The sequence below is a fragment of the Oryctolagus cuniculus genome, chromosome 4 (genome assembly GCF_964237555.1).
Source record: "Oryctolagus cuniculus chromosome 4, mOryCun1.1, whole genome shotgun sequence".
NCBI lineage: Eukaryota > Metazoa > Chordata > Mammalia > Lagomorpha > Leporidae > Oryctolagus > Oryctolagus cuniculus.
This window is the reverse complement of record NC_091435.1, coordinates 104,707,907-104,721,249: the sequence shown is the minus strand read 5'-3', so window position 1 is coordinate 104,721,249 and position 13,343 is coordinate 104,707,907. Positions and strand designations below refer to the sequence as shown.

The window sequence follows — 13,343 nt, the reverse complement described above, 5'->3', positions numbered from 1 at the left end:
GCCCTAGCCTGAAGCACCTGTGTTTCATATGGGTGCCTGTTCGAGACCCGGCTGCTCCACTTCCCATCCAGCTCTCTGCTGTGGCCTGGGAAAGCAGTACAAGATCGCCAAAGTCCTTGGGCCCTTGCACCCACATGGGAGACCCAGAGGAAGCTCCTGGCTCCTGGCTTCGGATTGGCGCAGCTCCGGCCATTGCAGCCAATTGTGGAATGAACCAGTGGATGGAAGACCTCTCTCTCTCTCTCTCTCTCTCTCTCTCATTCTCTCTCTCTGTCTCTCTCTCTCTCTTTACCTCTCCTCTCTCTGTGGAACTCTGACTTTCAAATAAATAAATAAATCTTTATAAAAAGTTATTCAACAATGTAACTTCATTAGTATATTCAATTTATATTGTAATTCTATAAAATGCCAATATTCCATTTTGTAGTTTACAAATTAACTTTACCTCATTTCAATGGGTGTTGTAAGATTGGTCTGCAAGTCTGTAGAAAAATGAATTCTTTGGTTTCTGGATTATTTCAATACAGTAATCTAATTTATTTTTAGAGGAAGGGAAATTTTGTCATATTAATTCCATGTCCTCCAGGAAGACTTCTCTTGAATGAACTTGCATTGCCCTAATAAGTTTAGTGTCATTTATACAATTAAGGCCCCAGTGACTATTAATTTATTATTTCTTATATTTTAATTTAATACTTAAAGATTAACTTGATAATACAGAACTTAGCCAGCTGAGCCTCACTAATATAATAAGAAATGTTCAGCATTTGGCAAATACCTACTGAGTGCCTCTTATATGCCATTCACGGGGATGAGTGATAAGTACATGTACAGCTGGCAATATGATAGGGGAAACTGGCACTTAGGTAAGCAATTATAAAACTGCATGGCCTGGTACTGCTATGAATGCTAATAAGTAATTCTGAATTCTAGTTTACTCATCTATAAAATGGTCAGAAATATCTATCAAATATAAGTGCTCTGAAGATAGACTGGAAAAAATTGTTAGAATTTGTTTAGTAAATTGTCTAAAACAGAGTATATACATGGTTAAGTGCTAATTTTATTTTTCCTTTAATCATGTCATAACAATTCTGTTCAGCTTAATGCTTCTCAACACACACACACACACACACACACACACACACGGTATAAAATCTCTTAATGTCTGGTGTTTCCTGTGAACCTTCTCCTGCCCTTATCTTGCTCTTGCTATGACCTTCATCTGGTTCTCATGTGCCTTTAGAGAGCCTCTTTCTGCTTTAGTAATGCTGAGGCACAGGCTTTAATGCTATTCTCTAAGGAACACCTGTTTTCTGTTTTCAACCATCTGGTAAAACTTAGGTACTGTATTGTCCTATCAACATAGAAGACCACATGCAAATGCCCAGTGGTGTGCCAGAGACAGCTCAAACTAGCTCATTGCTGCTACTGAGAACTGATTCTATGCATCTTTCATGATACTGGTCATCTCTCCCCAATTCCTCATTTGAAATCAACTATAATGAGAATCTTTAAATCACAGAGATTTACAAGTTTTAACCATCAGGTCATTTTTTTTCATTTTGCTAACATAGAACTCCCCAGTGCTCAGCAAGAAATAAAGGACTAGGTTGCCAATTTAAGCATAGCCACAATATTAGGGTGGAGTAGACAGAGCTAAGCGCAGCTGTGGAGTAGAGAGTGTTTTTAGAGTCTACTTCAGGCCCCCTATCTTTTCCATTGATGGCCCAGAACCCACTAAAATATCAATCACAGGGTTGAAATGGCACAGGATGTTTCCTTCAGATTCCCCAGTTTTGAGAAGGACAGACAGGAAGATCTTACCTTATCAACATCACTAATGGAAGATCAAGAAGAAAGTTCTTTTCTAAAAATTTCGTCAATTATCTGTGATACTTCTGGATCCTGCGGCATTTTGTAGTACATAGTAACTATTGATCTTCAGTGATGCTGCTCAAATAACCATCTCTCTACCTGGTCTTTTAATGCAGGGAACATATTCCAGGGTTGTCCTCACTCCTCACCCCAGGAGGGATGATTGGGTTTTTGAACTTCATTCCAGTGTGCTTCTCTTTGAAGTAAATCATTGAATGCTATTGTTTATTTATTTAGTTATTTTGAAAGAGTCATATTTCTAGTTTACTGCATGAGAAATACTTTGAATATGTTAAACATAGAATGATGATACAGTTGCATAAACCTATGATCAATTATTGCTGATGCTTATTGGACTATATAAATGTAGTAGAAGTAACCTCTTTTACACTAGTTTATTCATTCTCATATTGGAAAAGAATGCATCTGCTTTCTCAATATATATTGCATTGCATTTGTTCCTATTGGTTTTTGATCAGATGGAGTTATATCTTTTCCTTAATATTTAAACATTTTTTGAGGGGCTGGCACTGTGGCAAAGAAGGTTAAACCTCCACCTGCAGTGATGGCATCCCATATGGGTGTTGGTTTAAGTCCTAGCTGTTCCAAGTCCAATCCAGTTCTCTGCTAGTGCACCTGGGAGAGCAGCAGAGGACGGCTGAAATACTTGGCCACTGTACCCAAGTAGGAGACCCAGATGAAACTCCTGGCTCCTGGCTGCCTCCTGGCTGCCTCCTAGCTCCAGCCATTGTGGCCACTTGGGGAGTGAACCAACAGATGGAAGATATCTCTCTGTCTTTGTCTCTCTCTGTCTCTGTCTCTCTCTCTATCACTCTCTATATCTCTCAGACTCTATCTCTGCCTTTCAAATAAGTAAATCTTCAAAAAAATTCTTTGTAAAGTTAAAAATTTTATTATTTGAGAAGTAGAGAGGAAGAGACGACAGAAATGGAAAGAGAAAGTCCCCATCATGCTGTACATTCCCCAAATGTTTGCAGTAGCTGATGTTAAGCCTTGCCAAAGCCAGGAGCCAGGAACTCAGTCTTCTTCTCTCACAAGTATGAGAGGGACCCATCTCTCATCACCTGCTGCCTCTGAGATCTGCATTAGAAGGATGCTGAAATTGGGAGCAAAACTAGTAGTCAAACCTAGAGACTCTGATGTGGGAGATGGGCATCTTAACCAGTGTCTTAACCACTAGGCCAAATGTCTGCCCCTATAATCATTCTTAAGCCTCCTTTTTGTAAAAAATAACAAGCAAATCAGCATATCACCTCTTGCAACTAAACCTTATATATACTAGCTGTTACTCTCATATTCATTAATTAATTTCTCAAAATTATATTCTTATCCAAGGTCACATCCCTATAAGAAAATCTAAAACCTACAAGTCAGGTTTTGCTTAATATTTATTTTTATATTTGATAAGCAAAGAGACAGAGACAGAGAGACTGACCAGGCAAGATCTCCCATTTACTCACTCACTACCCAGATGCCTACAACAAGCCATGGCTTGGCCAGGTTAAATACAGGAGTCTGGAACTCAGTCTGAGTCTTCCACATGAGTGGCAAGAACCTAAGCACTTGATTCATTATCTGCTGCCTCCCAGAGTGTACAACAAGAAGACAGATAGGAAATAGAGGAGCTGGGACTCTAGTTAGGCACTCCAATATGGATGTGAATTCTCAAGTGGCCTCTTAACTACAGTACCACACTCCTGCCATTTGTTTTACTTTTGGACATGCCTGCTGTCTCTTTCATTTGGTAGAGTTTTTCTTTCTCTCAGGGATTCTGTTTGCCTACAAAATTCTTTTCTAGCTCAGTACATGGCTTCTTATCATTTGGTTGTGATCTTTAATGTCTTCCATGACTTCCTTATTAAAGCAATTCTTCATCACCCTATATTTCCTCACCTGTGCTGTATTATCTTCAGGGCATATCAAAATTGAGTTTTGTTACTTTTTTGGGGACTCTCTCCACAAAAGAAAGTCAATAATTTGAGATGGAACTGTTCTAACTCAATTTCCTCAATATCTTTAGAAATTGTGATGTGACATATTATTGGAAAATTAAATGAATTTCACTTACTCTTTTACTTGGGTGTTTATAATTCTGTCTTCTGTTTTTTTTTTATCCTTCTAATTTTCTACATGGTTTTCATAACCTCTTTAACAAATTTTTTTTTATCTTTTAAAATGCTATCATAGCTAAATGCAAAGATATTTTCACTGACTGTGTTTTTTTTTTAAATATTGGCCAAATAATACAAGTGAATAGCTAAATTGTCTTTAAGAGACTATCTATTAAATTCTGGAAAACATAGGATTTTTTTTTCTGCCTGGTTATCTATATTTTCTTAATCTAACATATAATCTTGTAAGTGTGCATCATGTTGTTTCTTGACTTTGCAGACTATAGACTTAAAATATCAAAGTGGAATCCTGGCAGAACTGTATTTCAGTTTGGTTAAATTCCTATATTATAATATTTCAACTTAATTCTCTCATAATTTACATGTATGTGCACTGTATGTTTGACTGTAAAACTGAAGACTTTTTGCATTTTTATTCAATAATTACTAAATGCCAAGACAAGCAGTAACTGACTTATCATTGCTTTCTCTGCCACTGAAACATGTTTACTGTGCCATAATCATTGCCATTTAGTATACTGTTCTAACAATTTTTTCAGCCAGTGTTTACAGTTTAGTAAAGAAAAAGTGATAAGGTTGAGAAGCTACCCCTTTATCTGATCTTTTACAACAAAGACAACAAAACAGACTGTGTTTCTTGCTTAATGCTGAATTCTGTTTGGATGTACCCAGTTAGGTTACTAGCTTATGTCTTTTCTGATTGGTTGGGAGTCCATTTTAACTGGTTAATACTTGAGCTGTGCTAATTATTGAATATTTTAAATATCTATTCTGCTTATGCCACCCCTTAATTAGCTAAAATAGTATTTTGAGAAGGATTTTAAAAATGTAATCATTGATTAATGATGTGTATCACAGGAGAAGGAAGAAACAACATTGAAACCATTCTTCAGTATATTGTGATTTTTGTGATGTCCATGGTGGAAAGCCCTTGAGTGAACTTAAAAAAGAAGGGCTAAAAAATGCTTAAAACTTTCTAAATTTTAAATATTTATAGGTAACATATCTAATGCTATTTTTTAAGATTATTTATTTATTTATTTGAGAGGTAGAATTACAGACAGAGAGAGAGAGAGACAGAGGACAAGGTCTCCCATCCACTGATTCATTCCCCAAATGGCCCCAGTGGTCCGAGTTGGGCTAAAGTCAGGAGCCAGGAGCTTCCTCCAGGTCTCCCACGCAGGTGCAGGGGCCCAATCACTTGGGCCATCTTCCACTGCTTTCCCAGGCCATAGCAGAAAGCTGGATTAGAAGAACAACGGGACTAGAGCTGGAACTCATATGGGATGCCAGCACTGCTGGTGGAGAATTAACCTACTGTGACACAGCACCAGCCCCTCTAATGCTTTTTAGAAATGAAAAAGATTAACATGGATGATCATTTTGATATATATAAGCACTTCAATTTGAAGATAATCCTAAAGCCAGATTATGTATTATAGTAGTAAATTTCTAAAGAAAAATTTTAGATGAACAGTACTTGTGATAATATTGTATCCTGTCACTATCAGAAATGCTTGGGTTTATCACTTCTGAATTTGAGAAGAAAATTACTATTTTCATCGAAGCAGGCTTTTCAGGTTTTCTGTACGTTCTTAGTTTCTCTTAGAGAGGAACTAAGAGGACTTGGAGTGATTGATTTGGTTGTGAGTGTCAAGTCTGAACAATTGCAAAGCATTAATCATTTCATAAGGATGAATAATTTTTGCTACCTCAAGGTAAAAGGAAAATGTGGCACTGGAGTGTTCCCCAATTTGGAATTCAGAATATTATCAACTGCTCAATGGACAATTCTTTGATTTAGTTACTTTCAATGATTGTTCTTTTTTTTTTTTTTTTTTTTTTTGTCTCACTGACCATAGGAAATGACAGTTCTTGTTTTTTTTTTTTTTTAAATAATTACTCTTCTGTTGATTCTGCTCAGGGTGGTCAGGGTGGTCTCTCTATTCCTGTATTATCCAGGAAAATAACTTTCATAATCTTATGTCCTGGAAGCTAATATCTAGCCCGTTAGGTATTGTCTTTAAAAGCTTTACTGCTGATGTTGTTGGTGGAAAGCAAGAGGAAAGTGACTTTTCAAAGAGTGTCATATTTTTAGAGTCTTACAAGACGCATTTAATTTGAAAGACAGAGAGAAGGAGATCTTCCATCTGTGGATTCATTCCCCACATACCCACAACAGCCGGAGCTGGGCCAGGCTGAATCTGGGAGCTAGGAGTTCATCTGGGTGTCTCTTATGGGTGAAAGGGCGCCAAGTCTTTGAGCCATCAGCTGCTCAAATTCCTTTTCTCATCCAAGAAGCTAAAACCCAGAATATCACAGAATTGGCCTTTGAGAGTCTGCTGAGATTCCCATAACAAAATGTAGAATGGGGGCTTAAACAACACCCTTCTGTCATCTTTCTGTCTTTAGCACCAAGCACAATTCTTGCTTCATGGAAGGCACTCAATAAAATAAGTAAATGAATGAATGCATATAACTGTATGTTTTCAAACATGACAGTACTTCATGCTGTAAAAGAGGGACATAAATCACTTTGAGAGACAGAGTTTTGTATTTGGAGGCTGCAATGAGATGAAATTGGTTAAAATAACTATGGATGTCTTAGAAGTTGGTACAAAGATATAAATAATAGATAAATCAATACATGGACTTTTTGCTCAGTTACTGAAATATAGAGCACCACCATCATCAATACCAAAATTTTAAAGTGCATTCAATATACTCAACATTATTCTCAGTATTATATGATCATTATTCCCTTTAATTCTGACAACAGCTCAAAGAGAGCTAGGTTAATAATATCATTTCCAACTTACAAATGAATAAATCTAGGCAGAGAGATGTTAAGTAACATACTCACAGTCAGATAGCTTCTAAATAGTAGAATGGTAATTGAAACATAGATAATCGGACTCTGTAGCCCAGATTCCTAACCACATGTGTATGTCTACACCATTATCAATTCTGCCCATCTTCTCCAAAGAGAAAGCAGGTGTGACAGGTAAGAAGATGAAAAGTGAGTAGAAGGTTGGTGCCCCTTTTGAGGAATGCAGAGATGATGAGAAACTGATTCTACAAAAACCTAGCAGTCTAACCTTGGGCTACTAAATAAAATTATCTGCATCTCAGTGTTGTCATTAGAGAAATGAAGATTTTAAGACACAGCAGTGAATTAGATCATTGGTTCCCAATGTCAATGATAATAAAATTCTTACATGACCTTTCATGACCTGCATGATCCTCTCTCTATACTGATCCACAACCTCATCTTTTTAGTCAGAGCTTGTTTCAGGGGCATGTAAACTATGGAGTTGCACTGGGTCTTATACTTAGAATAGTCGCCTTCCACTACTGCTTGGTTTAAGGCTGTTCTGTCAGTGTTTTTAAAATATTCAGAATTTTTGAAAAAATGATTTTGTATTTCATTTTGCACAGTGTCCTACAAATTATGTAGCCAACACTAGTACTTATCTCCATTCTCCTCTTGGGTCAACCCCAGAAACTGGCTGTGTCATGCCATGTATGCTGTCACCTAGAGTTTGGGCTTTTAGTGCTCTCTCTTATTAGAAATGCACCCCCCCCTCCCCGCAAAGATCCATCTGGTTTATTTCTCCGCCATTTGTCAACTTTTCCCTCATATCTCAGCTGCCCAATTATGCATCCCATATAAGAGCTCAGGTTCCAGTGCCAGCTGCTCTGCTTCAGATCCAGCTTCCTACTAAATAAAGTCCCTGGGACAGCAGCTGATGGCTCAAAGACTTGGGGCCCTTTCACCCATAAGAATTGTACCTCATTAAATGCTCTCATCTTCTTTATTTAACAAGCTTGAAGTTTGTTTTAGCATTGGATTTCTACACTATAAAATTGGAAACCAGTTAGCATATCCTTAATAATAATGTCTGAATCATTTATTCATTTTAACACTGTATGGCACCATATTTAAACAAGAAGAGGGTAACCTCCCTGCTGTGGTTTCAGAAGATGAAGCAGAGTACAGTCAGATTCCTGTCATTGTTATTTAATAATTTTGGTAATTGGTGGCACTTAGATGAAAAACCAGAGAACCAGTTGCATGTGGAACACAGTTTTTTACGGTTTGGTTTTTTAGTCATTGCTACTTGTCTAGGTTATGATTCCTTCTCACCATATATCTTACCATGATAAATATAAATTTTAAGTGGTGCCAATCTTATTCTAATTTTTTATGTGCCCCCCCCATTGTCATCCCAATGGTTTGATTTCTTTTTTAACATGGGATACAATTTCTTGTTTCCTTTTCACTTTTGTTGTTTTATATTCCTGTTCTGTGCTCAAAAATTATAAAATTTAAATAAAAATTAGCACACAGACTTTTAAAAAAAATATTTATTTATTTGAAAGGTAAGGTTACAGAGTCAGAGGCAGGGAGAGAGAGAGAGGTCTTCCATCTGCTAGTTCACTCCCCCAGATGTCTGGAATTGCACCGATCCAAAGCCAGGAGCCAGGAGCCAGGAGCCAGGAGCCAGGAGCCAGGAGCCAGGAGCTTCTTCTGGGTCTCCCATGCGGGTTCAGGGGCCCAAGCATTTGGACCATCTTCTACTGCTTTCCAAGGCTGTAGCAGAGAGTCAGATCAGAAGTGGAGCAGCCAGGACTCACACTGGCCCCCATATGGGATGCAGGTACTGCAGCTGGCAGCTTTACCTGCTATGCCACAGTGCCAGCCCCGATACATAGATTTAAATAAACTAGTTATTTTTTGTAAAAATAAAAAGAATCTAAATTCCATGTAACATTATACCTCTATCACTGTCTCCTCTGTGTTATGGGAGTTCTCATTGGAAGACTACAGTACACATAATGTGAGTAATTCAATCACCCAGGTTCCTACTCATTCAACATTTCTCATAGACACCAGTACAGTGTGACTTAAACCTTGTCATTTGGACATAAATTAAACATAGTGCCCCAATTGATTGAGCGGACAGTTTTCTAGTGTGACAAAATAAATGCAATAAAAGAGGTTCATTGTACCAACAAGACTATGTGGAAAGAAATGGTTTGACATTTTATCATATCATTGTATATTGATTTGTGCTTCAGAAAAATTCAGTGTGCTTTCTTGCAGCTGTTATTTTCAGCTGGCTTGAAGGTAAATAGGAAAGAATTTCAGAAAGGCTTGCTTCAGAGGCATTGTTTGAAGACAACAGATACATTTTTTATTATCATCTGTCAAGCCATCACATCATTATTGATTTTTAGTTCATAGCTTCAAAGTACATAAGCCCAAATATATTGATATAATGATGCTTATGTTGAAAAATATTTTTTGTGGGGGAAAAACTTTTTAAAAAGGTTTATTGTTTGGAAAGTAATAGTTATTGAGGGAGAAAAAGTGGGGATGTTGGGGGAGAGAGAGAGAGAGCCTTTTGTCCACTTGTCCATTTGGTTTGTTCCCCAAAATGACTGCAATAGTGCCAGCCCGGAGCTGGGAGCCTCATCCAGGTCTCCCTCCTGGGTAGCAGGGACTCAAATGCTTGGAACCTCTTCTACTGCTTTCCTAGCCACACTCCAGGGAGCTGGATTGGAAGTTTAGCAGTTTGGACCCAAACTGGTGCCTATGGGATGCCATCTTCACAGGAGGCATCCTGTGCATAACCTGCTATGCAACAATGCCTCAAAACACTTACCTGCTAAAATGATTTATTGACAAGTGCTATTGATATATGAGTTGAAATACTATTTGAAATTTAATTTTTAATTCATTGTCAAAGCTATTGCTATTTTCCCATTATGTAAATGTTTATTTCAGAATTGATGTTTTGTATCTGCTATACCTTTCTAGTATGTACCCAAACATACTAGCATTTCTTTATTCTCTACTAAGTATGAAAAATATGTTCTATAATATACAAAATTGAGTAATAGCCCTTTTTTAAGATGCTGTCTTTGAATCAGAAATAATTAGTTGGATGCTTAGAAAATGAAAAATATGAATTCTTTCATTTTGCAATGCAATCATTAACATTATACAATCATTTACTTAATAAGACTTTTATAATCATAGATCACTTATTTATATGGTAATATCATCAGAAAACTAAAAAATGATGCCAAAGCACTAATTTAATCACATTTTATTAGGAAGGGAATTGTAATGAAAAACCGTTCTGACAGAAGTAGTTTTTTTTTTTTAAAGATTTATTTATTTATTTGAAAGTCAGAGTTACACAAAGAGAGGAGAGGCAGAGAGAGATAGAGAGAAGTCTGCTGGTTCACACCCCAGTTGGCTGCAAGGGTGGGAGCTGCGCCAATCTGAAGCCAGGAGCCAGGTGCTTCCTCTAGGTCTCCCACGTGAATGCAGGGGCCCAAGGGCCTGGGCCATCCTCCACTGCTTTCCCAGTACATAGCAGAGAGCTGGATCTGAAGTGGAGTAGCCGGGTCTCGAGCTGGCGCCCATATGGAATGCTAGCTCTTCAGGCCAGGGCGTTAACCTGCTGCACCATATCGCCAGCCCCGACAGAAGCAGTTTTTTTGTTTGTTTGTTTGTTTGTTTTGACAGGCTGAGTTAGACAGTGATAGAGAGAGAGAGACAGAGAGAAAGGTCTTCCTTTTTCTGTTGTGTGGCCGCTAGGCCTGGCACGTTGTGGCCGGCGCACTGCGCTGTTCCGAAGCCAGGAGCCAGGTGCTTCCTTCTGGTCTCCCAGGGCCCAAACACTTGGGTTATCCTCCACTGCACTCCCGGGGCACAGCAGAGAGCTGGACTGGAAGAGGAGCAACAGGGACAGAGTCCGGCACCCCAACCGGACTAAAACTCGGGGTGCTGGTGCCGCAGGCAGATTAGCCTAGTGAGCCATGGTGCCGGCCTACAGAAGTAGTTTTAACAATTACATTTTCTTGGCAAATCCAATTGAAATTACAACTTCACTTTTTAGTGATATTCTATAAGCTACAATCATTTCAATTCAAGACCAAAAGCTCAATACCATATACCAGACAACTGGGAGAGAACAAGTGCAGTGCAGCCCCTTCACCAACACGTTTCCTTGTACTAGAAATTGAAACTAGTAGATACGTAAGGGATGGTCCAATGAAGTCCTAGAGGAAAAGAAGAAACAGACTACTTTGGGATTCAAAGTAAAGAGAGTTCATTTATTATTGGGCAGTAGCAAAATACAATTTATCATATAGGTAGCAATTGAAATAGACCTTAATATATGAGTAGAGTTTTTAGAAATACATGTGAATGTGATAGCTAAAGAAATATTTTATGCTAGAAATGTTTTCTCCAACAGTTAAATTACTCATCTCTTGGAGATATCCATATGTTCCTTTAGAAACAGAATTATTGAATGGAAATCCCTTTGTGCAAATAATAAAACTGATTGAGGTGCGTTTGTTCCAACAGAGGAGGGAAGAAAGTTAAAGGCCTAAATTCTCCATCTCTATTTCTGTTTGTCACCACTATTTTTTTATCAATATTTCTAAGAATATATGCTGTAATTTGAAATGGCACATTTTATAATCATTGGAAAGTGTATCAGTTATTATTATTAAGCTTTTTATTATTGTTTTATTGTTATTATTATTAAGCTATTTATTTATTTTAAAGGCAGAGTTACAGAGAGAGAGAAGGAGAGGCAAAGAGAGAGAGATCTTCCATCCACTGGTTCACTCTCCAAATGGTGGCAACAACCAGAGCTGGACTGGTCTGAAGCCAGCAGCCAGGAATTTCTTCCAAGTCTCTCACATAGGTGCAAAGGCCTAAGCACTCATGCCATCCTATTCTGTTTTCCCAGGCACATTAGCAGGGTGCTGGATCAGAAGTAGAGTAACTGGGACATGAACCAGCACCCACATGAGATGCCAGCATTGTAGGCTGCAGCTTTATACCCTATGCCACAATGCAGATCCCACAATTATTATTTTAAAATAGAAATTATAAGAAGAAAAGTGGGAAGGAATCATATTGGCTTGTGGGAATGTGTATTTGCTAGAACCTGCATTTCAGCTTTTCAAAGACAAGAAAGGGATAACTACATTGGAGGATTCTGTTAGAATTTCCAGAAAGCCATGAGATTTTTGCATTAACAAAAAGGGACTTTTAAAAATGGGTAACATTGATATAGAATACAATTGTGGAGAAAGTAGTGGGAAATATAACAGAAATGATAATTAAATGCCATGTTCCAAGGGCCAGCACTGTGGACTTGGACTCCTGCACCAGGTGGGAGATGCAGAAGAAGCTCCTGGCTCCTGGGATTGGATTGGCCCAGCTCTGGCCATTGCAGCCATTTGCTGAGTACATCAGCTGATGAAAGATTTTTTTTTCTCTCTATCTGTAACTCTGCCTTTCAAATAAATATTTTTTAAAGGACCATGTTCTAAAGTCTTGGAATGTCAGGCTGGCACATGTGGCTGTACAGGTTGTGTCCTGCAGAGCCCAGGGGGCTGTCATTCACAGCTGGCTATGCACCCAATTTGAGTAGCTGTCCATACATAATGACTTGCAAGTAGAAGATTTTGCATTTTATTTGTAGAACAATAAAGAATTGTTGAATTCTTTTCAAGCCTGAAAATGGTATGATTGTTTTTGAATCTTTTTTTTTTTTTTTTTTTGACAAATCCAATGTTTATCAGTAAATGTCAAATAGAATTACCGTATGGACATGTGATAGGAAATTAGCCATGGAAAACTGCTCATGGTACTGTTCAGTGAAAACAAAAGATGAGAAATACTTATATTATTTATACTATGCAAAACAATCAAATACACATTCATATAGGACTAAAAGTGACACAAAATTTTGTTCAATTTCTCTAAGAACACATTTTATTTACAATTTTTATTGTTCATATGCATTTTTAAACAAAGGCATATAGTTTAACAATAAATAAAACAATTTTAATAAAACTGATAAAATACTGGGTACATGCATTTTATATATTTTTAATTTACTGTTTTTAAGATGCTAGAAAATTTTTATATAATTTTAAGTATTTTCAAAGAATGTACTTAACTATTTCATATTTACCTCACATCTAGCTATTTTTCTTAACTTTGAATAATTAAATCAATTCTAGTTTTTCATTTTTTGTTATCTAGACATATAGTCTATAAGTCATAATTTCACATTTTTCCTTCAAATATATGTTATTGATTTTAAATTAATGGCCTGAACTCCCAAAACAATATTCTTTTCATATTAATGGCATTGGTTATTTCTTCTTTCATAACTTAAAATGACTTCTATTTTTTTTCAAGAATATACTGTTAACTGGTACTTCAAATTATCTGTTCTCCATCATATAGAAAACTTAATGATCTCATTT

The 13,343-nt window shown here is 37.3% G+C and overlaps 1 protein-coding gene across 12 annotated transcripts in view; it reads left to right on the top strand.

Moving 5' to 3' along the window:
- Positions 1–13,343, top strand: part of NAALADL2 (N-acetylated alpha-linked acidic dipeptidase like 2) — a 1,435,315-nt gene that overhangs the window by 838,680 nt on the left and 583,292 nt on the right. The gene's annotated exons all lie outside the window — the stretch shown is intronic.